Source organism: Desmodus rotundus, chromosome X (genome assembly GCF_022682495.2).
Source record: "Desmodus rotundus isolate HL8 chromosome X, HLdesRot8A.1, whole genome shotgun sequence".
NCBI lineage: Eukaryota > Metazoa > Chordata > Mammalia > Chiroptera > Phyllostomidae > Desmodus > Desmodus rotundus.
Genome location: NC_071400.1, coordinates 65,088,674 through 65,111,650, shown reverse-complemented (window position 1 = coordinate 65,111,650; position 22,977 = coordinate 65,088,674). Strand labels below are relative to the sequence as shown.

At 39.6% G+C, this 22,977-nt stretch overlaps 1 protein-coding gene and 1 pseudogene across 1 annotated transcript in view; both read right to left on the bottom strand.

Annotated features, from left to right (window-relative positions):
- The window catches only part of SHROOM4 (shroom family member 4), a 229,667-nt gene that overhangs the window by 163,438 nt on the left and 43,252 nt on the right, over positions 1 to 22,977 (bottom strand). The window lies entirely within an intron of this gene.
- Positions 6,010 to 22,977, bottom strand: part of LOC112322347 (small ribosomal subunit protein eS1-like) — a 59,522-nt pseudogene continuing 42,554 nt past the window's right edge.

Here is a 22,977-nt window from a genome sequence, read left to right as displayed (position 1 = left end):
ACTGGCTTAGAGCCACATCTCCCTGGGGAAGCAGGCAATAGACAATCGGTGATTGTGTCTGTTTTCACAGCAACAAGATGGCCACCTGTCTTAGTTTTCTGATGATTAACCCCTTTAGCCAGATTGCCTTTACACCCAATCTGAGGGAATGCCTGATGTGGCTTAGGAGCTGCTGAGAAGGGTCCCGTCTCCTAACTACAACTCTCCCATTGCTCATTTCCTAACTGCCTCATATGATTAAAAAGGAAACCTGCCTATTCCAAGGGCACTCTTTGAAAAACCCACCTCTATGTCTCCAATCAAGAAAGAGTACTTAAAACCTAAAACAACCCTGACAGCCCTTTATGTGAGAAAACAGACTAAAATTTTTTCTTCCAATGGTAGGAAACTCAATTCCAGTTTTGAATCATTTGATCCAGACAGCCCCTGCAACTACAGGGAAAATCTCTCTCTGGAAATTGTCAAGTGACCTCTGGGCCTAAATTCAGTCTTCATTAATTTGTATCTCCGTCTGAGTGGACACCAACTAGAAAGAATCTTTCCATTTGATTATTCCTAGGTGTACTTTTGGATCTGTAAACTCACCCATTCATCCCTTGCATACTGAACCATGGTAGCACTCACATAGTCCCACACACAGCCATATACTTCCACACAGTCACACACATGATTGCATACCCTAACACGTGCAGTTATACAACACCCAGAGCAAAGAGGAGAGACAGGGGTTCCCTGAGAGATGGGAATGCCCTGGAAGAAGAGATTGAGCAATGAGGTAAGATAGGGGATGGAGAAAAGTGAGAGAATCCCAAGTTAGTAATATGTACTTTGTTGTTCTTTCCCCTGGATCACTTGAAGGTTTTGAATGGCAGGGACCTCTTCTTTAATGACCCTGAAGGTCCCCACCTTAAATCGCTTCCTGCCTCAGTTCATGGGCACTCCGAAGAGGTCTGTGACCTCCCCTGCCTTGGAGAATGTTTGAAGAATCAAAATGTTATCCTGCTTTAACAGAACTACTCTTCCAAAAGCAGTGGAGGAGACTTGAAGTAAAGGAGCTTGAAGGACTATTAATGTTATATAGGGATTTAACCTTGTGATTTTTAGGCCATGTAGGTAATAATTAAAGGAACAGCTTTCTGCTAAACAAATTATTATCAGGCTCATTCCAGTTGATGTGCCTTTCCTCATCACTTCACAGAAAGGTATCTAATACACTTCAGTATCCCTGACAACAAGGCCTAGCACTGAGCTGTGAGTACAGTTGCTACCCAGTAGCAACATATGACTATTGATCACTTAAAAGTGACTAGTGTAGACTTCTGGCCAAGATGGAAGCATACATACACACCTGTGCCTCCTCGCACAACCAAAAGGAGGACAACAAATTTAAAAACAAAAAACAACCAGAACTGACAGAAAATCAATCTGTATGGAAGTCCGACAACCAACGAGTTAAAGAAGAAACATTCACCCAGGCTGGTAGGAGGGGCAGAGACGGGCAACCGGGCAGAGAGGACTTGTGGCAAGGCAGTGGCCAGAGGACCAGGGCAGGCAAGGTGGTGGCTGGCACAACAGGTGGTCACACATGTGAGTGCAGATAAATTGGGAGGAACAACTGTGGAGCGAGACAGATGGCACAACCCAGGGTTCCAGTGCAGGGAAATAAAGCCTCAAATCCTTTGACTGAAAAAACCTGTGAGGGCTGAGGTGGTGGGAAAACCCCCAGCCTCACAGGAGAGTTCATTGGAGAAACCCACAGGGTCCTAGAACGTACACAAAACCACCCATTCAGGAATCAGCACTAGGCCCATTTTGCTTGTGGGTAGCAGAAGAAGTGACTGAAAGCTGGCAGAGGGCTGAGCAATCAGCATTGTTACCTCTCAGACCCCACCCTCACATACAGCGCCACAATGCAGCCACATAACACAGCGACGTGGGTTGCCCCTCCCTGCTGAACATCAAAGGCTCTGCCCCTTACTATGTAACAGGCCCACTGAGACAAAAAAAAAAAAAAAAGGCCCCAAATGAAAGAACACATCAAAGCTCCGGAAAAAAATACAACTAAGTGAGGAAGAGATAGCCGACCTATCAGATGCACAGTTCAAAACATTGGTAGTCAGGATGCTCACAGAATTGGTTGAGTATGGTCACAAAATAGAGGAAAAAATGAAGGCTATGAAAAGTGAAATAAAGGAAAATGTACAGGGAACCAACAGTGATGGGAAGGCAACTGGGACTCAAATCAATGGTTTGGACCAGAAGGAAGAAATAAACATTCAACCAGAACAGAATGAAGAAACAAGAATTAAAAAAAAAAAAAAAATTAGGAGAGGCTTAGGAACTTCCAGGACAACTTTAAACATTCCAACATCCAAATCATAGGGGTGCCAGAAGGAGAAGAGGAGGAGCAAGAAATTGAACTTATTTGAACAAATAATGAAGGAGAACTTCCCCAATCTGTCAAAGGAAGTAGACTTCCAGGAAGTCCAGGAAGCTCAGAGAGTCCCAAAGAAGCTGGACCCAAGGAGGAACACACCAAGGAACATCATAATTACATTACCTAAGATGAAACAGAAGGAGAGAATCTTAGAAGCAGCAAAAGAGAAGGACACAGTTACCTACAAAGGAGTTCCCATAAGACTGTCAGCTGATTTCTCCAAAGAGACCTTACAGGCAAGAAGGGACTGGCAAGAAGTATTCCAAGTCATGAAAGGCAAGGACCTGCATCCAAGATTACTGTATCCAGCAAAGCTATCATTTAGAATGGAAGGGAAGATCAAGTGCTTCTCAGATAAGGTCAAGTTAAAGGAGTTCATCATCACCAAGCCCTTATTATAGGAAATGTTAAAGGGAGTTACCTAAGAAAAAGAAGATCAAAAATAGGAACAGTAAAAATGACAGCAAACTCACAGTTATTAACAACCACACCTAAAGCAAAAACAAAAGCAAACTAAGCAAACAACTAGAACAGGAACAGAACCACAGAAATGGAGATCACATGGAGGGTTATCAATAGGGGAGTGGGAGGGGGAGAGATGGGGGAAAGGTACAGAGAACAAATAGCACAAACGATAGGTGGAAAATAGACAGGGGGAGGGTAAGAATAGTGTAGGAAATGTAGAAGCCAAAGAACTTATAAGTATGACCCATGGACATGAACTATAGTGGGGGAATGTGGGAGGGAGGGGGTGGGCAGGATGGAGTGGAGTGGGGGGGGGAATGGGACAACTATAATAGCATAATCAATAAAGATATTTAAAAAATAAAATAAAATAAAATAAAATGTATGGTTTAAGGAATGTTAACATATTTACAGAGTTGTGCAACTATCACCCCAGTCTAATTTTAGGAGATGTCAATTATCCAAAAAAAACCCCCAAACTTGTGTCATATGTACTCAATCCCTATTCCCATAACCAGTCCCAGACAACCACCAATCACTTTGTCTCTACAGATTTTTTAAACATTTCATATAAATAATCATAAACATGTAGCCTTATGCGTCTCGCTTCTTTCATTGACCATAATGTGTTAGAGGCTTGTTCATATGATGGCATGTAAAAGTGCTCTATTTTTTTCATTGCTGAAAAATATTCCATTATATGAATATACCATGTTTTATTTATCCATTCATCATTTGATGGACATTTAGGATATCTGTTTTGGGACTAATGTAAATAAGGATTTATGAGCATTCATGTACAAGTTTTGGTATAGACATATGTTTTCATTTGGGTAAATAGGTATCTAGGTGTAGAATTGCTGAGTTATATAGTAATTCTATATTTAACATTGTGTGGAACTGCCAAACTATTTTCCAAAGAACTGCACCATTTTACATTCCCAATAGCAATGTATGACAGAGTTCCAATTTCTTTACATCCTCACTAACACTAGTGAGTGAAAAATGTTACCTCATTATGGTTTTGATTTTCATTTCCCTAATGACTAATAATGTTGAGTATCTATTCATGTGCTTATTGTCCATTTGTATATGTTCTTTGGGAAAATATTTACTCAAATTCTTATTCTGTTTTTAATGAGTAATTTGTCTTTCTAGTATTGAGTTGTGAGAGACCTTTTTATATTCTGAATGCAAGTACTTTATAGGATATATTATTTATAGGTATATTCTCCCAGAGTTTGGGATGACATTTAATTTTCATAATAGCATCTTTTAAAGTGAATTTTTTTTAATTTTTACTAAATCCAGTTTATTATTGTTTCTTTTATCACTTGTGCTTTGGTGCCATGTCTAAAATCTTTTCTGTAACCCAAGATTGTGAAGATTTACTCCTATGTTTTCTTCAAAGAGTTTTATAGTTTAAGCTCTCATACTTAGGTCTATTGTACATTTTGAGTTAATTCTTTGTGTATGTTGTAAGGTTCAGGACCAAATTAATTGCTTGCATGTGGATATCCTATTGGCTACACACCATTTGGCTTAACACCAATTTTAGTCAATCCTCTTGGCTAAACATCATTTCCTTCCCTCTGAACCTTCTTGGCAATTTTGTCAAAAATCAATTGATCATAAATGTAATGACTTATTTCTGGGATCCAAGAGATCTCCATTTATGTGTGTCTATCCTTAGGCTAGTATCATACTGACTTGAGTACTATAGCTTTGTAGTAAATTTTGAAATGGGAAAGTATACATCTTCCAAGTTTAATCCTTTTCAAGATTGTTTTTGGATATTCTGGGTCCCTCATATTTTTCCACATGAATTTTTGATCACCTTGTCATTTTCTGCCCCCCAAAAAAGGCTTCTGAAATTTTGATAGCGATTGTGTTGAATCTGCAGACAGATTTGGGAAGTATTGCCATCTTAACAATAGTCTTCTAATTCATGAACATGAGATGTTTGTTTAGGTCCTATTTCATTGCTTTCACTAATGTTTTGTAGTTTTCAGTGTACAGTATTGTATTTGTTTATCAAATACATTCCTAATTATTTTATTTTTTGATACTAGTGTGAATGGAAACATTTTTAAAATTCATTTTGAGATTCTTCATTGTTACTGTAAAGGAATACAATTACCTTAAAATGTTAATGTATTCTGAAATCATGATGCGCTAATTGATTAGTTCTATCAGTTTTTTAGTGGATTCCTTAAGGTTTTCCATGTATAAGGTCATGTCATCTACAAATACAGATTTACCTTTTCTTGTCTAGTCACCCTGACTAGAACTTGCAGTACAATGCTGAATAAAATTCATAAAAGCAGACATCCTTGTTTTTTTCCCATCTTAAAGAGAAAGCATTCAGTTTTTCTCTAGTTAATACAATGTTATCCGTAGGGTTTTCATAGATGCCCTTTATCAGCTTGAGGCATTCCTTTCTCTTCCCATTTTGGTGAGGATTTTATAAATAATGAATGAGTTGGATTTTGTTAAATGCTTTTTCTACATTTATTGAGTTAATCAGGTTCTTTCTGTACTTTATTCTACTAATGCAATGTTTACATTGATTGATTCTTGAATGTTAATTCAGCCTTGCATACCTAGGATAAATCCTGCTTGGTCAATTTGCAAGTATTTTGTTCTGGATTTTTACATATATATTTATAAAGGATATAGGTCGCTAGTTTGCTTTTTTTATGATATCCTTGGCTTTGATATCAAGGCAATCATTACAGATTGAATTGGAATTTTTTCCTTCCTCTATTTTGTAGAAGAGTTTGTGAAGGATTGATATTGTATTAACTCTTCTTCATTTTTTTTTCATGTTAAAAAAGGGTTTCCTTTTATTAGCCATCTCTTAACACCTCCAAATCACTACAGCTTAAAATAATCACTACCCTTTCTCAGATACATAGAGCAATGGATAAAATCCAGAACAGAAAAGTTCATGTTACTATCAATTCAGAGCATGTGATTCACCAAGCTCTAAGATTGTTTTAAAGGAATGATTAGAAATAAAATATCACAAATAGGTCTTTTTATTTGTCACTATTAAATGTCTGAATTTAAACAGATTCTTGCACTGGGGGCTCACATCCATTAGGTCATTCAACTTTAGCACCTGTCTCATCCCCAGTGGCTTTTCCAGCACTGCTACCTTCACCATGAAGCCCCATGAGTTTTCCCAGTTCAAACTTGGGCTTCTTCAGCATTTTGACTTTTGTAACAGAGACATCATGAAGTGGATAAATAGACTGGCAAGCCTTTTTTATGTCTTTCCCAATGCTATCTGGGATCAATTTATTGACCACTTCTTTCTAGTCATTTGTCTGCACCTCTCGGGTCATGATTTCCATCATCTTCTTCCAGATTTGGCAGACCTGTTGATGCTGAGCATAGAGGTCTTCCGAATCCGATTGTTGCATTTTTTTAGTAAAACCAACATGGAATTGATGAAGCAAACACCCATCAGTAGTCTTGCCATCAACATGAGCTTCAGTCACGGTTTGCCATTTTTTGACCACGGAGCACATTTTGTCACGGGTAAGATCCGTGCCATGGAAGTCAGTCAGGCAGTTTTTGCCCTGAACATCCTCAGTAATTAGCTTGAATTTTCTAAATGCAACTTCATCATTCTGCAGATCAGCTAGGCTCACTTCAAATACTCGGCCCTTCAGACCATCTGATGTGATTTTGGTTCCCTGAGTTCTCGTGACTAGTGTTTTTCCAATATTTCTTATGTTGAACATAGCTGGTGCTTTCACATCATACCAATCGTTCTTAGAAAATGCATCAACCACTTTCTTCTTCGCCACCTTCTGTCAGGCGCTTGTTCTTGCCCACCGCCACAGTGCTGCTCAGAGAGCCAAAAGGGCTAACTCTTCTTCATTTTTAACAATATTTTATTGATTATGCTGTTATAGTTGTCCCATTTTTCCCTCCCCTTTATCCTTCTCCACCCTGCCCTCCTACCAGCATTCCTCCACCTTAGTTCATGTTCATAGGTCATACATAAGAGTTCTTTGGCTTCTCCATTTCCCATACTATTCTTAACCTCATCCTGTCTATTTTGTGCCTACCATTTATCCTACTTATTCCCTGTACCTTTTACCCTATTCTCCCTCCTCCCCCACCCCTGATTACACTCTCTGTGATCTCCATTTCTGTGATTCTGTTCTTGTTCTACTTGTTTGCTTAGTTTTTATTTTTTAGATTCAGTTGTTGATAGTTGTGAGTTTGTTGTCATTTTACTGTTCATAGTTTTTGATATTTCTTTCTTTTAGAGAAGTCCCTTTAACATTTCATATAACAATGGCTTGGTGATGAGGAACTCCTTTAACTTGACCTTATCTGGGAAGCACTTTATCTGCCATTCCATTCTAAATGTTAGCTTTATTGGATAAAGTAATCTTGGATGTAGGTCCTTGCCTTTCATGACTTTGAATACTTCTTTCCAGTCCCTTCTCGCTTGTGACGTTTTGTTTCAGACATCAACTGATAGCCTTATGGGAACACCTTTGTAGGTAACTCTCCTTTTCTCTTGCTACTTTTAAGATTCTCTCTTTATCTTTAATTTGAGTAACTTAATGATGATGTGCCGTGGTGTGTTTCTTCTTGGATCCAACTTCTTTGGGACTCTCTGAGCGTCCTGGACTCGCACATCTAGTTCTTTCACCAGATGGGGGAAGTTTTCCTTAATTATTTGTTCAAATAAATTTTCAATTTCTTGTTTTGCCTCTTCTTCTGACACCCCCATGATTCCAATGTTGGAATGTTTAAAGTTGTCCTGGAGTTCCCTAAACCTTTCCTCATTTTTAAAACATTTTTTTAGAGAACCAAGATGGTGGCGTAGGTAGACACACTGCGCCTCCTCACATAACCAGAACTGACAGAAAATCGAACGGCAAGGAAATCTGACACCAAGTAGATAAAAAAGAAACATACATCCAGACCGGTAGCAGGGGCGGAGACGGGCACCGGGGTGGAGAGGACTCGCGTGGCCATGGCGGGACTGAGACAGGTGGAGTGTGGGATGAACAGGGCAGGCAGTCTGACCACTAGCAGACCCTATGGCCCCACATTCGTGCACAGATAAACAGAGAGGGCCGACTCAGAGTGGTGGAGAAAGGGGCAGGCAGAGCGGAGGGTAGCACCCCCGGCCGCATACTCGCGCACAGATAAACCGGGATGAATGGCGGGGAGCAAAGCAGACCACGTAACCCAGGGCTCCAGCACGGGGAAATAAAGCCTCAGACCTCTGATTGAAAGCGCCCGTGGGGGTTGGGGCGGCAGCAGGAGAGACTCCCAGCCTCACAGGAGAGGTCGTTGGAGAGACCCACAGGAGCCTGGGGCGTGCACAAGCCCACCCACTCGGGGACCAGCACCAGAAGGGCCCAATTTGATTGTGGGTAGCACAGCGAGTGATTGAAACCTGGTGGAGACTGGAGCGGGTGCCATTGCTCCCTCTCGGCCCCTCCCCCATGTACAGCGTCACAGTGCAGCAACCAGCATTACCCTGCTCCAGGAACACCTAAGGCTCCCCCCGCCCTTTAAGTAACAGACGCGCCAAGACAAAAAAAAAAAAGGCCCAAATGAGAGAACACTTCAAAGCTCCAGAAAAAATACAACTAAGTGATGAAGAGATAGCCAACCTATCAGATGCACAGTTCAAAACACTAGTAATGAGGATGCTCACAGAATTGGTTGAATATGATTGCAAATTAGAGGAAAAAATGAAGGCTATGAAAAGTGAAATAAAGGAAAATGTACAGGGAACCAAAAGTGATGGGAAGTAAACCAGGACTCCAATTAACAGTTCAGAGCAGAAGGAAGAAAGAAACATTCAATCAGAACGGAATATAGAAACAAGAATTCAAAAAAAATGAGGAAAGGCTTAGGAACCTCTGGGACAACATTAAATGTCCCAACATCTGAATTATAGGGGTGCCAGAAGGAGAAGAACAACAGCAAGGAATTGGAAACATATTTGAACAAATAATGAAGGAGAACCTCCCCAATCTGGCAAAGGAAATAGACTTCCAGGACGTCCTGGAAGCTCAAAGAGTCCCAAAGAAGTTGGATCTAAGGAGAAACACACCAAGACACATCATAATCAAATTACTCAAGATTAAAGATAAGGAGAGAATTTTAAAGGCAGCAAGAAAACAGGAGAGAGTTATCTACAAAGGAGTTCCCATAAGACTAGCAGATGATTTCTCAAAGGAAACCTTACAGGCAAGAAGGGGCTGGAAAGAAGTATTCCAAGTCATGAAAGGCAAGGACCTACATCCAAGATTACTCTATCCAGCAAAGCTATCATTTAGAATGGAATGGCAGATAAAGTGCTTCCCAGATAAGGTCAAGTTAAAGGAGTTCATCATCACCAAGCCCTTATTATATGAAACGTTAAAGGGACTTATCTAAGAAAAAGAAGATCAAAAATATGAACAGTAAAATGACAACAAACTCACAACTATTAACAACTAACCTAAAAAGACAAAACAAAAACAAAAACAAACTAAGCAAACAACCAGAACAGGAACAGAATCACAGAAATGGAGATCCCACGGAGGGTTATCAACAGGGGAGTGGGAGGAGGAGAGAGGGGGAAAAGGTACAGAGAATAAGTAGGATAAATGGTAGGTAGAAAATAGACAGGGGGAGGGTAAGAATAGCATAGGAAATGTAGAAGCCAAAGAACTTATATGTACAACCCATGGACATGAACTAAAGGAGAGGAATATGGGTGGGAGGGGGTGTGCAGGGAAAAGGGGAATAAAGGGGAGGGAATGGGACAACTGTAATAGCATAATCAATAAAATATATTAAATATTTTAAAGCAAGAAAAAAATTAACAAGAAATTAAAAAGAAACAAAGAGAAGAAACATGTAATCATATTCTTTTATAGTTACATAATTATCTTTACCAGCACTCTGTTTTTCTCATGTAGATTTGAATTACTATATGGTGTCCCTTCCTTTCTGCCTAAACAACTTTCTTTAATATTTCTTTTAAGGGAAGTTTGTTTTTAATGAATTCTTTCTATCTTTGTTTACCAGGGAATGTTTTTATTTTGCCTACATCTTTAAAAGAGTTTTGCTGGATATAGGATTCTTGTTGGGTATTTTTTCCTGTAAATACTTTGAATATGTCATCCCTCTGCCTTCTGACCTCCATTTTTCTAATGTGAAGTCAGGTATTTCCCTTATTGAGGTTCACTTATATATGATGACTCATTTTTTTCTCCTGTTGCTCCCATGATTTTCCTTTTGGCTTTCAACATTTTAACTATAATATACCTAGGTGTAGATCTTGGAGGTTCAGCAGGTGTAAATTAACATTTTTCATCAAGTTTTGGAAGTTTTTCCTCATTATATCTTCATTTTTTTTTCTAACCCATTCACTCTCTCCTCTCCCTCTGGTACTCCCATTATATGTATGTTGGTGTACTTAATAATGTCACATACATTTCTGTTCATTTTATTTTTCTCATGTTCTTCAAAATGTATAATCTGTATTTATCAAGTCCGCTAATTCTTTCTTCATCCAGCCTAAATCTACTGTTAAGCCCTTCTAGTATATTTTTCATTTCAGTTATTGTACTTTCCAACTCCATAATTTCCATCATTTTATTTTTATATAATTTCTAAACCTTCATTGATATTCTTTCTTTAAAGACACATTGTTATTATATCTTTCTTTCATCATTTGTAAAACTGGCTTATTTAGTGCTTTGAACATATTTATAGTAGCTATTTTGAAGTGTTTGTGTTTACCTGCTAAGTACATCATGAGGCCCTCATCAAAGATAGTCTCTCTTGCTTGTTTTTTACCCTTTACAATGGTCACACTATTCTGTTTCTTTGCATGAGTTGAAATTTTTGTTGAAAACAGAGCATTATACATAATACATTGTAGCAACTCTAGATTCTGATTACTTCCACCATCACCACCACCACCATGAGCCTTGTTGTCTGGTTGCTTGCCTGAATTAATTTCTGTAAAGACTAATTTTTCTGCATTGTGGAATCTCTGTTGTTACTGCTTAGATTTTTCTTACTGTATTTTTTAAAAGTACCTCAGAGTTTCTCCTGGGTTGGCATAACAATGTACAGATAATGATTGGTCAAAAGTTGTGCTTATGCCCATTGAGCCAGTAAGGCTTCAGAACTTGATGATGGATCTCTGTGTAGCTTAGGAAATGCTTTTATGTGAGCACCATGTTCAAGCAGTGACTAGTAGCTCTCAACTGCCCACTCTGGTTGCTTTTCACTGAATGCAATGTGCACAGCCTTCCTGACCCACAAGTGTAAGTGTGTTCTTAACAAGGCTCCTTTTAGCTGTCTCTCTCTGGTTCTATTACATTTCTAGCTGGTCTGCCATTTCATGTGTTGCTCCTTGTTTAATGGAACTATCAGCCTCCTACTAGTTTCTCAATACAAAGATCTCTATTGTTTTTGACAACACCTTTAGGAATGAGTTGTCTCATGCTCTGTTCCAAGTAAAGTCACCTGCTGATCCTCCAGTCTTACCTAACCCCTTGAGTGAAATGCCTGTACTAATTTATGGAAGTAAGGGTGTGGTGATGACCAGATTCTCCCCAAGTGATACCTCTACCCTACAAGCAGCAGCTGGAAGGTGGAGATGGTAGTCTCCACCCACATTCTTGGTATAATCCTCCTTGTATGAAATCCTCACCCTACAAGCAGGATCTGGAAGAGGTTGGTAGCCTGTGGTCTTCTGAGCTTGCTTCTCCTGGCAGTGAACATCTGCTCCACACATGGAAACTGGGGTGAGGGTAGTCTTCTTTTCCATGGCAGTCCAAAATAGAGCTTCCACAACATGAAGCTAAGAGTGTGGGAAGAGAGATGCTGGCAGCATTTCCTCCTCCTAATCCCCCAGGGTGAAACCACAGCCCTATTACTGGGGGTTGCTGGTAAGGGAGCCTGGTGTCTATACCTGATCAGAGTAATGCATCTATAGCATGGAGCTGGGTGGTGGACAGGTTACATCTAGACTTCCATTGTTTTTATTGATACTTGGTAGATTTCTTTGAAAATGCTTCTGAACACATCGAATCCCCTAGGTCAATATCCAGAGACTTTAAATGGTTGTTTCTGATCATTTTCACCAGTTAAGTGCTTGTTTCCGTGGGAAGAATTAGTCAAGCTCTTCTCACAGCATTTCTGGAAGTCCTGTTCCAAAGCTACTAATTTTTTTCCTAACTTTCAACTTGTAATGAAATATGTACACATTTTTAAATTGTTGCTCAAGTACAGTTGTCTCCTGATTAAGCTTTTCTTGACCTCTTCAAAACAATTAATTTTTGCTCCGAGGAGGAGAAGATGGCGGCGAGATAGGTGGAAGCAGAGTCCACTTCCCCTCAACACCAGTGAAACACCTAGCTGATCTGAAGAGCAGAGCAAACAGCCAACGGTATTCCAGCATATATGAAGATCAGAGACCAAAGATAGAGGACATTGAAAGATCTGACGGCAAGAAGAGTGCTTAAGGACAATAAGGTCCCTGGGACCTGCGTGGGGACCAGGGCGGCTGAAGCCCCGGCCCGGGCACAGGGTCTGCAACAGGATTCTTGGGAGAGAGCCAGACTGAGCTGTGTGAGCAGCCAGGTGCTTGCTTGGACCAGGGGGGCTTGAATAGGAAGAATTTCTCAAAAAGAAAAAGAAAATAGAGGCAATCAGGGGCTAGTTAGAGAACTCTCTTCAGCAGCAGCTGGGGCCTCTGGCGCCCCTCCCCCCTCAGCCCCTGGACTGTGAACGCGGGATAAGCAGCCCCAGCACTCACCTGAAGCCCTGTTGCGGGCACCCAGATTAGCGGACTGGGGGCCCACAACTGAAACCCTAGCTGGCCACCCACACCTGAGACCCAGGCGGGGCGCCCACACCTGAAACCTCGGGTGGGTGGGTGCACACCGGGAGCAGAGGCTAGCTGCCCCACGCACAGGCCCAAGGCGGCAGACCGACCAGGCGTGCGAGCGACTCAGGCCCAAAGCGGCAGAAGACTGACCGTGTGCAACACGGTCCCAAAGCTGCAGACCGGCCTGCCCCACGCGACTCAGTCCCAAAGCGGCTGGTCCAACCGGCAGCGCTCCAGACTTAGACCCAAAGAAGCGGAAAGACAGGCCGTGCGCAACCCAGGCCCAAAGCCGCAGATAGGCTGATCAAACGCCTGTCTGCCTGCCAGGGACCACACCTAAAAGTACTGGTTCTCAACAACTCCTACATAGACCCTGCACACAGAGTCCTGCAGGGCCTACTGGCTCTCTAGGACTAAGGAAGAACACCCAGTAGAGGAGAGCTGCAGGACTAGGGGAGACTGCATTCCCCGGAAAGACTCAACCCAGTAGGGGGCTGAACTACCCCATAGCAACACCGAGAGCCCCTAGCATCTAAGACAGCAAAGAGCAAGAAGGGGGAGTGTGAGTTGCCTCTAATTGGTGCAAATCAAGGACAGCACAACTGGTGAACTAAAGGCCTAGTGAGGAGCAGAAGGACCCGGAGGAACTGAACTGAAGACTGAACAACAACGAAGAGTGTGGCTCAGGAAGGGAGAAAAGTGAAACCAATCCTTCCAACCACCCCCTCCCTTTCCACAGACAGGAAGACCAGCAGAACTAACCTGACCTATTTAAAGCCAGCAGAAGACTTTTTTGTTTTTTCTTTCTTCCTTTCCCCCTGAATTACTTCTTCCTTTCTGTCCTTCTTTCTTTTTTTATTCCTCCTTCCTTCCATCCTTTACCCTTTTTATTCCTTCTTCCTGCCTTCTTTTATTTATTCTTTTGTTTTAACTTTTGTTAAAATTCCTTCTTATCTTGCTTCCGATCTTTCTTTATTCCTTCACCCTTCCTTCCTTTCCTTTTCTATTCCCTTTTTCCCTCCTTCCCTTCTTTCCCCCCTTCCTCTTTTTCCCACATGTGAGACAAGAAAACCTGGAGTGCTTGAAAAGACCGGAGTTAGACCGTGTTACACCCATACACATCAGCTCAAGACCAGTGAGCACAGGAGATTAAGGAGACAGCACCACTGAATCCCATTGGCATTCTACCATAGAAGTTCATACCATAAACCCAGGGAGTCAGAATAGACCAATTTAAGACGCAGGGGCTAACAAGAAGAGTCTCACAAACAATGGGAAGACAAAGAAACAATCCCCAAATGAAAGGAAAGGAGGAAGTCTCAGAAAGAATGCTAACTGAAAAAGAGGCAAGTCAACTATCAGATACTGAGTTCAAAGCAATGGTTATCAGGAAGCTCACTGAGCTCACTGAGCTAACAGAGAACTACCAGAAACTACAATGAACTCACTGCAAACTATATTAACATGAAAAAGGAAATAGAAACTATCAACAAGGGCCAAGAGGAAAAGAAGAATACAATTTCTGAACTGAAGAACACAGTAGAAGGAATGAAAAGGAGACTTGATGAAGCAGAGGATCAGATCAGCGAGCTGGAGGACAAAGTAGAAAAAAACACCCAGAAAGAGCAAGAAAAGGAAAAGGGGATCAGAAAGAATGAAGAGGGATTAAGGGAAATGCAGGACAACATGAAACGTAACAATATACGTATAATAGGAATACCAGAAGGAGAAGAAGAAAAGCAAGGGATAGAAAACCTGTTTGAAAAAGTAATGATGGAAAACTTCCCTAGTCTGAGGAGAGAAAAAGTCACCCAAATCCAGGAAACACAGAGTCCCAAGCAAGAGGAACCCAAAGAGGCCCACTGCAAGACACATCATAATTAAAATGGCAAAATTCCAAGACAAAGAGAGGATCTTAAAGGCAGCAAGGGAGAAAAAGGAAGTAACACACAAGGGAGCCCCAATAAGGTTAGGAACTGACTTCTCAATGGAAACGCTCCAAGCCAGAAGAGAATGGCAAAAAATATTCCAAGTAATGAGAACCAGAGGCCTCCAACCAACACTACTTTACCCAGCAAGGCTCTCAATCAAGATAGAAGGCCAAATAAAGAGTTTCCAAGACAAAAGAAGTCTAAAAGAATACAGCTCCACCAAACCAGCTCTGCAAGAGATGCTAAAGGGATTGCTTTAAGGAAAGGAAGGAAAAGAGAAGGACAGAGGAACACAGAAAGGAAAAAATGGCAATGAATAACTACCTATCGATAATAACCTTAAACGTAAATGGATTAAATGCTCCAATCAAAAGACATAGAATAGCTGAATGGATGAGAAAACATGACCCACACATATGCTGCCTACAGGAGACCCATCTTAGGACAAAAGACTTACACAGACTGAAAGTGAAGGGCTGGAAACAAATTTTCCAAGCAAATGGACAGGAAAAAAAAAAGCTGGGGTAGCAATACTCATATCAGACAAAATAGACTTCCAAAGAAGGGCCATAAAGAGAGACCCAGAAGGTCGCTTCATAATACTCAAAGGAAGAATCCACCAAGAAGACATAAACATTGTAAATATATATGCACCCAACATAGCAGCACCCAAATACATAAAATCTTGGAGGACTTCAAGAAAGATATTGACAGCAACACAATTATAGTAGGGGACTTTAACACCCCACTATCAAAAATGGACAGGTCTTCCAAACAAAATATCAACAAGGATATTGTGTCACTTAACAATACCCTAGAGGAAATGGACTTAACTGATATATAGAGAGCTTTTCATCCCAAAGAAGCAAAATACACATTCTTTTCAAGTGTATATGGAACTTTTTCAAAGATAGACCACATGATAGGACACAAAGCAAGCCTCAACAAATTCAAGAAAATTGAAATCATATCAAGCATTTTCTCTGACCACAAGGGACTGAAACTAGAAACCAACCCCAAAGGAAAAAACCCAAAAAAACTCAAAATCATGGAGACTGAATGGCATGCTATTAAACAATGAATGGGTCAAGAATGAGATTAGGGAAGAAATCAAAAACTTTCTGGAAACAAATGAAAATGAACTCACAACAACCCGAAACCTATGGGACACAGCAAAGGTAGTGCTGAGAGGGAAGTTCATAGCAATACAGGCCTACCTTAAGAAGTTAGAAACAGTTCAAACAAACAACCTAATCCTATGCCTACAAGAACTCGAGGAACAACAACAAAGACAGCCCACAGCAAGCAGAAGGTAGGAAATAACCAAGATCAGAGCAGACTTAAATGACATAGAGACTAAAAGCACAATTCTAAGGATCAATGAATCCGGGAGCTGGTTCTTTGAAAAGATAAACAAAATCGAGAAGCCTTTAAGTAGGTTCATCAAGAAGAAAAGAGAAAGGATCCAAATAAACACAATTAGAAATGAAAGGGGAGAGATTACAACTGATACCACAGAAATACAAAGGATTGTAAGAAATTACTACGAAGAACTGTATGCCAAGAAATTTGAAAACCTAGGTGAAATGGACACATTTCTAGAAAAATATAATCTTCCAAAACTGAATGAAGAAGAAGCAGAAAGCCTGAACAGACCAATAACAGCAGAGGAAATTGAAGCACTCATCAAAAAACTCCCCACACACAAAAGCCCTGCACCAGATGGTTTCACAGCAGAATTCTACAAAGCATTTAAGGAAGAGCTAACCCCTATCCTTCACAGACTATTCGAAAAAATCCAAACTGATGGAAGACTCCCCAACTCTTTTTATGAAGCCAGCATCATCCTAATCCCAAAACCAGATAAAGACACAACGAAGAAAGAAAAATTCAGGCCAATATCTCTGATGAACATAGACGCTAAAATTATCAACAAAATATTAGTAAACCGCATCCAGCAATACATTAAAAAGATCATCCACCATGACCAAGTGGGATTCATCCCAGGGATGCAAGGATGGTACAATATTCGCAAATCAATAAACATAATACATCACATCAATAACTGCAAAGACAAAAATCACATGATCATATCAATAGATGCAGAAAAAGCATTTGATAAGATATAGCACCCATTTCTGATAAAAACACTCAGCAAAGTGGGAATAAAGGGAGCATTGCTCAAACATAATAAAGGCCATATATGAGAGACCTACAGCCAACATCACACTCAATGGACAAAAACTTAGAGCTTTCCCACTAAGATCAGGAACAAGACAAGGATGCCCTCTCTCACCACTCCTATTCAACATAGTACTGGAAGTCCTAGCCACAGCAATCAGACAAGAAAAAGCAATAAAAGGCATCCAAATTGGAAAGGAGGAAATGAAACTGTCACTGTTTGCAGATGACATGATAGTGTACATGGAAAATCCTATAGACTCCACCAAAAAACTACCTGACCTAATAAATGAATTTGGCAAAACAGCTGGATACAAAGTCAATACTCAGAAATCAAAGGCATTCCTGTACACCAACAACGAAACTGCAGAAACAGAAATCAGGGGAAAAAATCCCATTTGATATAGCAACAAGAAAAATAAAGTACCTAGGAATAAACCTAACCAAGGAGTTAAAAGACCTGTACTCAGAAAACTACACAACACTGAAGAAAGAAATTAAGGAAGACACAAACAAATGGAAGCACGTACCATGCTCATGGATTGGAAGAATTAACATCATCAAAATGGCCATACTACCCAAAGCAATTTATAGATTCAATGCAATCCCTATTAGAGTACCCATGACATATTTCAAAGATATAGAACAAACATTTCAGAAATTCATATGGAACCATAAACGACCCCGAATAGCTGCAGCAATTTTGAGAAAGAAGAACAAAGCAGGAGGGATCACAATACCTGATATCAAACTGTATTACAAGGCCACGGTATCAAAACAGCCTTGTACTGGCATAAAAACAGGCACATAGACCAATGGCACAGAACAGAGAGCCCAGAAATAAACCCAAGTCTCTATGGTCAATTAATATTTGACAAAGGAGGCAGAAGCATAAAATGGAGCAAAAACAGCCTCTTCAACAGATGGTGTTGGGAGATCTGGACAGCTACGTGCAAAAAAATGAAACTCGATCACCAACTTATGCCATACACAAAAATAAACTCAAGATGGATAAAAGACTTAAATTTAAGTTGTAACACCATAAAAGTCCTCGAGGAAAACATTGGCAGGAAAATATCAGATATTCCACGCAGCAACATCCTCACAGACACATCCCCTAAAGCAAGGGACATAAAGGAAAGAATAAACAAATGGGACCTAATGAAAATAAAAAGGTTCTGCAAGGCAAAAGAAAACAGCACCAAATTACAAAGAGAACCAACAGTATGGGAAAACATATTTGCCAATGATACCTCAGACAAGGGCCTGATCTCCCAAATATATAGAGAACTCACATGACTGCACTCAAGGAAGACAAACAACCCAATTAAAAAATGGGCAAAGGACTTGAACAGACACTTCTCCAAGGAAGACATACAGAGGGCCCAGAGACATATGAAAAGATGCTCAGCATCACTAGCCATCAGAGAGATGCAAATTAAAACCACAATGAGGTACCATCTCTCACCAGTCAGGGTGGCCAACATAAACAAATCCACAAACATATGTTGGAGAGGATGCGGAGAAAAGGGAACCCTAGTGCACTATTGGTGGGAATGCAGACTGGTGAGGCCACTGTGGAAAACAGTATGGAATTTCCTCAGAAAACTAAAAATGGAACTGCCCTTTGACCCAGTAATTCCGCTGCTGGGATTATACCCTAAGAACCCTGAAACACCCATCCAAAAGAACCTGTGCACCCCAATGTTCATAGCAGCACAATTTACAATAGCCAAGTACTGGAAGCAACCTAAGTGCCCACCAGCAAACAAGTGGATCCAAAAACTATGGTTTATTTACACAATGGAATTCTATGCAGCAGAGAGGAAGAAGGAGCTTATACCCTTTGCAACAGCATGGATGAAACTGGAGAGCATTATGCTAAGTGAAATAAGCCAGGTGGTGAGGGACAAATACCATATGATCTCACCTTTAACTGGAACATAATAAATAGAAGAAAAGAGCAAAGAAAATATAACCAGAGACATTGAAGTTAAGAACAATGTAACAATGGTCAGGGGGGAGTGGGGAGGGGACTGTGAGGAGAGGGGATTACAGGAACTACTTTAAAGGAAACATGGACCAAATCAGGGGGGAGGGGGGAGGTGGTGGAGGGAGGGGTGTTCGGCTGGGGTGGGGTGGAGGGATGGGGAGAAAAGGCACACAACTGTAATTGAATAACAAGGAAAAAAATTTAAAAAAAAAGAAAAAGAAAAAAAAAACAATTTTCAAATTTGCAGATGGCTTGAGCCCAGTTACCAATGGTTTAATTTCTACACTGTAGTCTTCATGCCCACAACAAGAAAGAGAATACTTCACAAGGTTATTAAGTGTATGTTCATGTGAGCAGCCACACTCAAGTTAATTTTGTGTCTAATACATACTGGCCCTTCATTTTTCCAGCAGAAGATGAGTATGAGCTGTTTTTCCATAATCAAATCTTCCTGATACCGGAACTTTATTCTTCAAGCTCAAACACTTCATTTTAACCATTTTGATATATTCACTTTAAAGTGTCTCCTAAATAACTTAGGCAGAAAGCAGATGATCCTAACTATTGTACTTGAAACAAAGAATGAAAGATTGCTTTAAAAAGGGCCATTTTCAGCATCTGAAAGATATCACAAACCCTATCAATTATAGGGAGATATCAGACATGTTAATAGACACTGTAAAGGGTAAACTTCATCGTGCCAAAGAGCCCAAATATCAAAATGGTACACATGTTTACCTCACTCACATTTCAGAGAACAGTCTAGCAAACAGTTGTCAGCTTTCTAAGTGAAATGGACTGGCCTAAAAATCCACTCTGAAATAGCACTGTCATATACCCTAAACCTTCTCCATGCCAAAACAAAGGAAGAATCATTGATCATAAATGTCTCCTCTTGACATTTAAGGTCCACCTAAAACTGGCCGCAACCTAACTTTCGAATCTCAATCTCCAATGTTTCTCAATTTGTAACTTTCTCCAACTGCATCATTTTCCCTTTCTTATATTCCTCCCAATGTGTTTTCTCTTATCTGAGCCCTTTTTAAATGTCACCGACATCTTGACGCTTTACCTTGTTTCAAGTAGACTCTCACTTCTTTATAGAGTCCTGCAGTTTCTTGCTTTTCACTTCTCTAATGATTCCTATCACAGTCTTCCTTGTGTTCTGTTATAATTATTTAAATATTTACCTTATTACTGCCATCGCCACCCTTCCCCTCTTCAAAGAAAGAGGGAGAGTGAGAGACACACACAGGATCACACACTTGGAGAGCAGTCTTTGCCACATTAAAAAAAAATTTCTTGTGGTACTTAGTACAATGTTTAGCACATAGGAGTTCAAGTAATATTTGCAAAATGAATTGCTAAAACATTTGGCTATCAGTATGGATATTTTACTTTAGATCCATACCTCATACCATACACTTCAATAAATTCCAGATGGGTCCAAGAATTAAACACAAAAAAGAAAAAACACCCTGGGGGAGTGGGGAGGACAGAATCACATATTTGTCCCAGCTGTGGAGGAGTGGTAAATTTCTGAATATTGAAAAATGAAAGAAACATCAGAGACAGGATGGATGGATTTGAATATATAAATGTGAAAAAGAACACTTTTGCATAGTGAAATATAATAAAGCACATACAAAATGAAAGCAACAAAATTGGAAAAATATGTAACAAATATAAATGATAAGATTAGACTATCCAAAATATAAGGGATAGATAAAAATATAGAAAGTCAGTTGATTTTTCTTGGTAAGTGCTCAAAGAAAATGAATAAAGAAGCAGATGACAAACTACGATATTAAGAAATGTAAAGCCTCATTAAATAAATAAATAAATAACAACTAAAACAAATGGATAGTATACTTACATGCCCATTACACTGGCAAAAATATTTAAAATTATAACATTCAGTTTTGGAGGGCTGTGAGAAAATGGGTGTGCTTATACAATTTAATATTTTGGGAGTACAATCGGGCAACATGTAACAACAGCTACAAACCAAGCTCATACCTTTTTACCTGGTTATTATACTTCTGGTAATATACAAGAAAGCAATAACTCTAAACAGGAAAAAAATGCAATTTGTACAGAAATTGTTCACTGGCCCCAAACTAACTTTGAAAAATTTAAGTGAATTTAAATTCCCAATAATAATAATTAAATGGCTAAGCAAAATCTGGCATATCAATACTACAGAATACCACAATCTTATATTTTTGGGTGGAAGGCTATCTACCTGTTCCGCTTTCTAGCTCTTTCCTTTTGTGGTCTCTCTCCACCCCAGTTGTCTAGTACACAACTGTCATTGTGCCTATTTCTAAGGTAAACTACATCCTGAAACCCATACAACCTGCTATCCTCAATTCTACTTTACTGCTTGTATTCTGCTATAACTGAGGGAATAACAGGCTCCCACTAAATTAAGACTCAGTGGGTCTCTCTGAATTCAAGGCATAAGGGTCTCCTCCCCAGTGACACAGGCTTTGTGGCAGCTGTTTCAAAGCCTTCTTTTTAAAAACTTATTACTGGGGTCCAGGCTATGTAATGAGTTTCAGGATAAGTGAGACATTGCTGAAAATCATTTTGCCTTAATTATAGGCCTTTAGTAAAACTGTTTGCATTTCATGAACACTAATGTTTTTGAACAAAACTCTTCTAGTTCACACTAGAAATATTTTCATATGGAAACACCTCTGATCAAGAAAAGTAGCCTTAAACTATAAATTATAAGTCTTGAGAATACATATGACCATGTATTAAAAGCAACTTGGGGACAAATAATAGCAAATTTATTTATTAGAGTTATGCTCATATGCCTATTACCAACTAAAATACATTTATTTAAATGTAGGTTTCTAAAAAAATGTAGGTTTCTTTGGTTTATTACAGATCACTGCTGCTTTGAAATAACAGATAATGTGCTTGAATTACATGAATATGTGAAAATTACAGACTTACATTTCTCATCAAGAACCCAATCTCAAACATTTCTCATCAAGGAAACATTCTCAAACTTATTTTTTAAAACAAAATGTCAGTTCTGTGTACGTTATAGGTTTGACTGAAGGCCATCCATGATTAGCCTGAAAGTCTGATATCAACGCAGGGCCAAAATACAGACACTAACATTAACTTAGTACCTTTATTATCACCTTTTTGTGAAAGACACAAGCCCTACCATAATATCAGTAGACACATTAAAGGCAATCAAAATAAATAGAAATAAGAACATTTTGGGTGGGAGAAGTGATTGCTGACAACGTTAAAAGAGAATTACATCTTTATTTTGAGCAGTAAAACCAACAAAACAAAACACTCAGAAGAAATTTAAGCATTGAAAACACGGCTAAGATGATAAGAAGATAAAAAAAAATATGAAGACTTTCCTACCTTGAGTCTGTTCCCTGCGTGGAACTAAGGGTATTAATCCTGCTTGTGTGAGGTTATAAACAACCATCCTCCTACTTCTGAAAGGAATCCCTGAAGAGGAGGCATTCTTTGATTTTGATTATTCTACAAATCACTATATTTCTTATAAGTAAAAACAGTATTAGTGAATCTATAAATCTTTTTCTCTACCTATAAACATGAGCTGCTTAAGTGCTTTGGTCAGCAACAAATACTGTGTACAAATTTTAATGGGTCCAAAGGTTTCCATATGTTGAGCTTCTGAACTAAAAATGCAATTCAGGGTGATGGGCAGGAAAGGAAAGAAGAGCTCATGGAACCACAGAATCAAAAGCTACTTTCAGAATCCAAATCTGATGTCTGGTACCAACACTGTGGTACAGATTTATATGAATTAAGTTGGCAGGTTGGTAGCTTTTTCATTACCAAAGCTGAGTTTCTTGAACTCTTAGGGCCCTGGAAGAGAATATTTGGACAACAATCATACCAAGAGAAGGCCAGGAGTGAGACCTACAGAAGGTATTGGCTGAGCCATTTCCTGAGCATATCAGACAGGAATGATTTCAATTATTGTCATTTAATGGGCCAGATGCTCTGTCTTGCCCTAGCCTCACTATATTCACCCTTTCAAAACAAAGAGGATGATGGAAAGAAGAGAGTAAGGAGGGAGGGA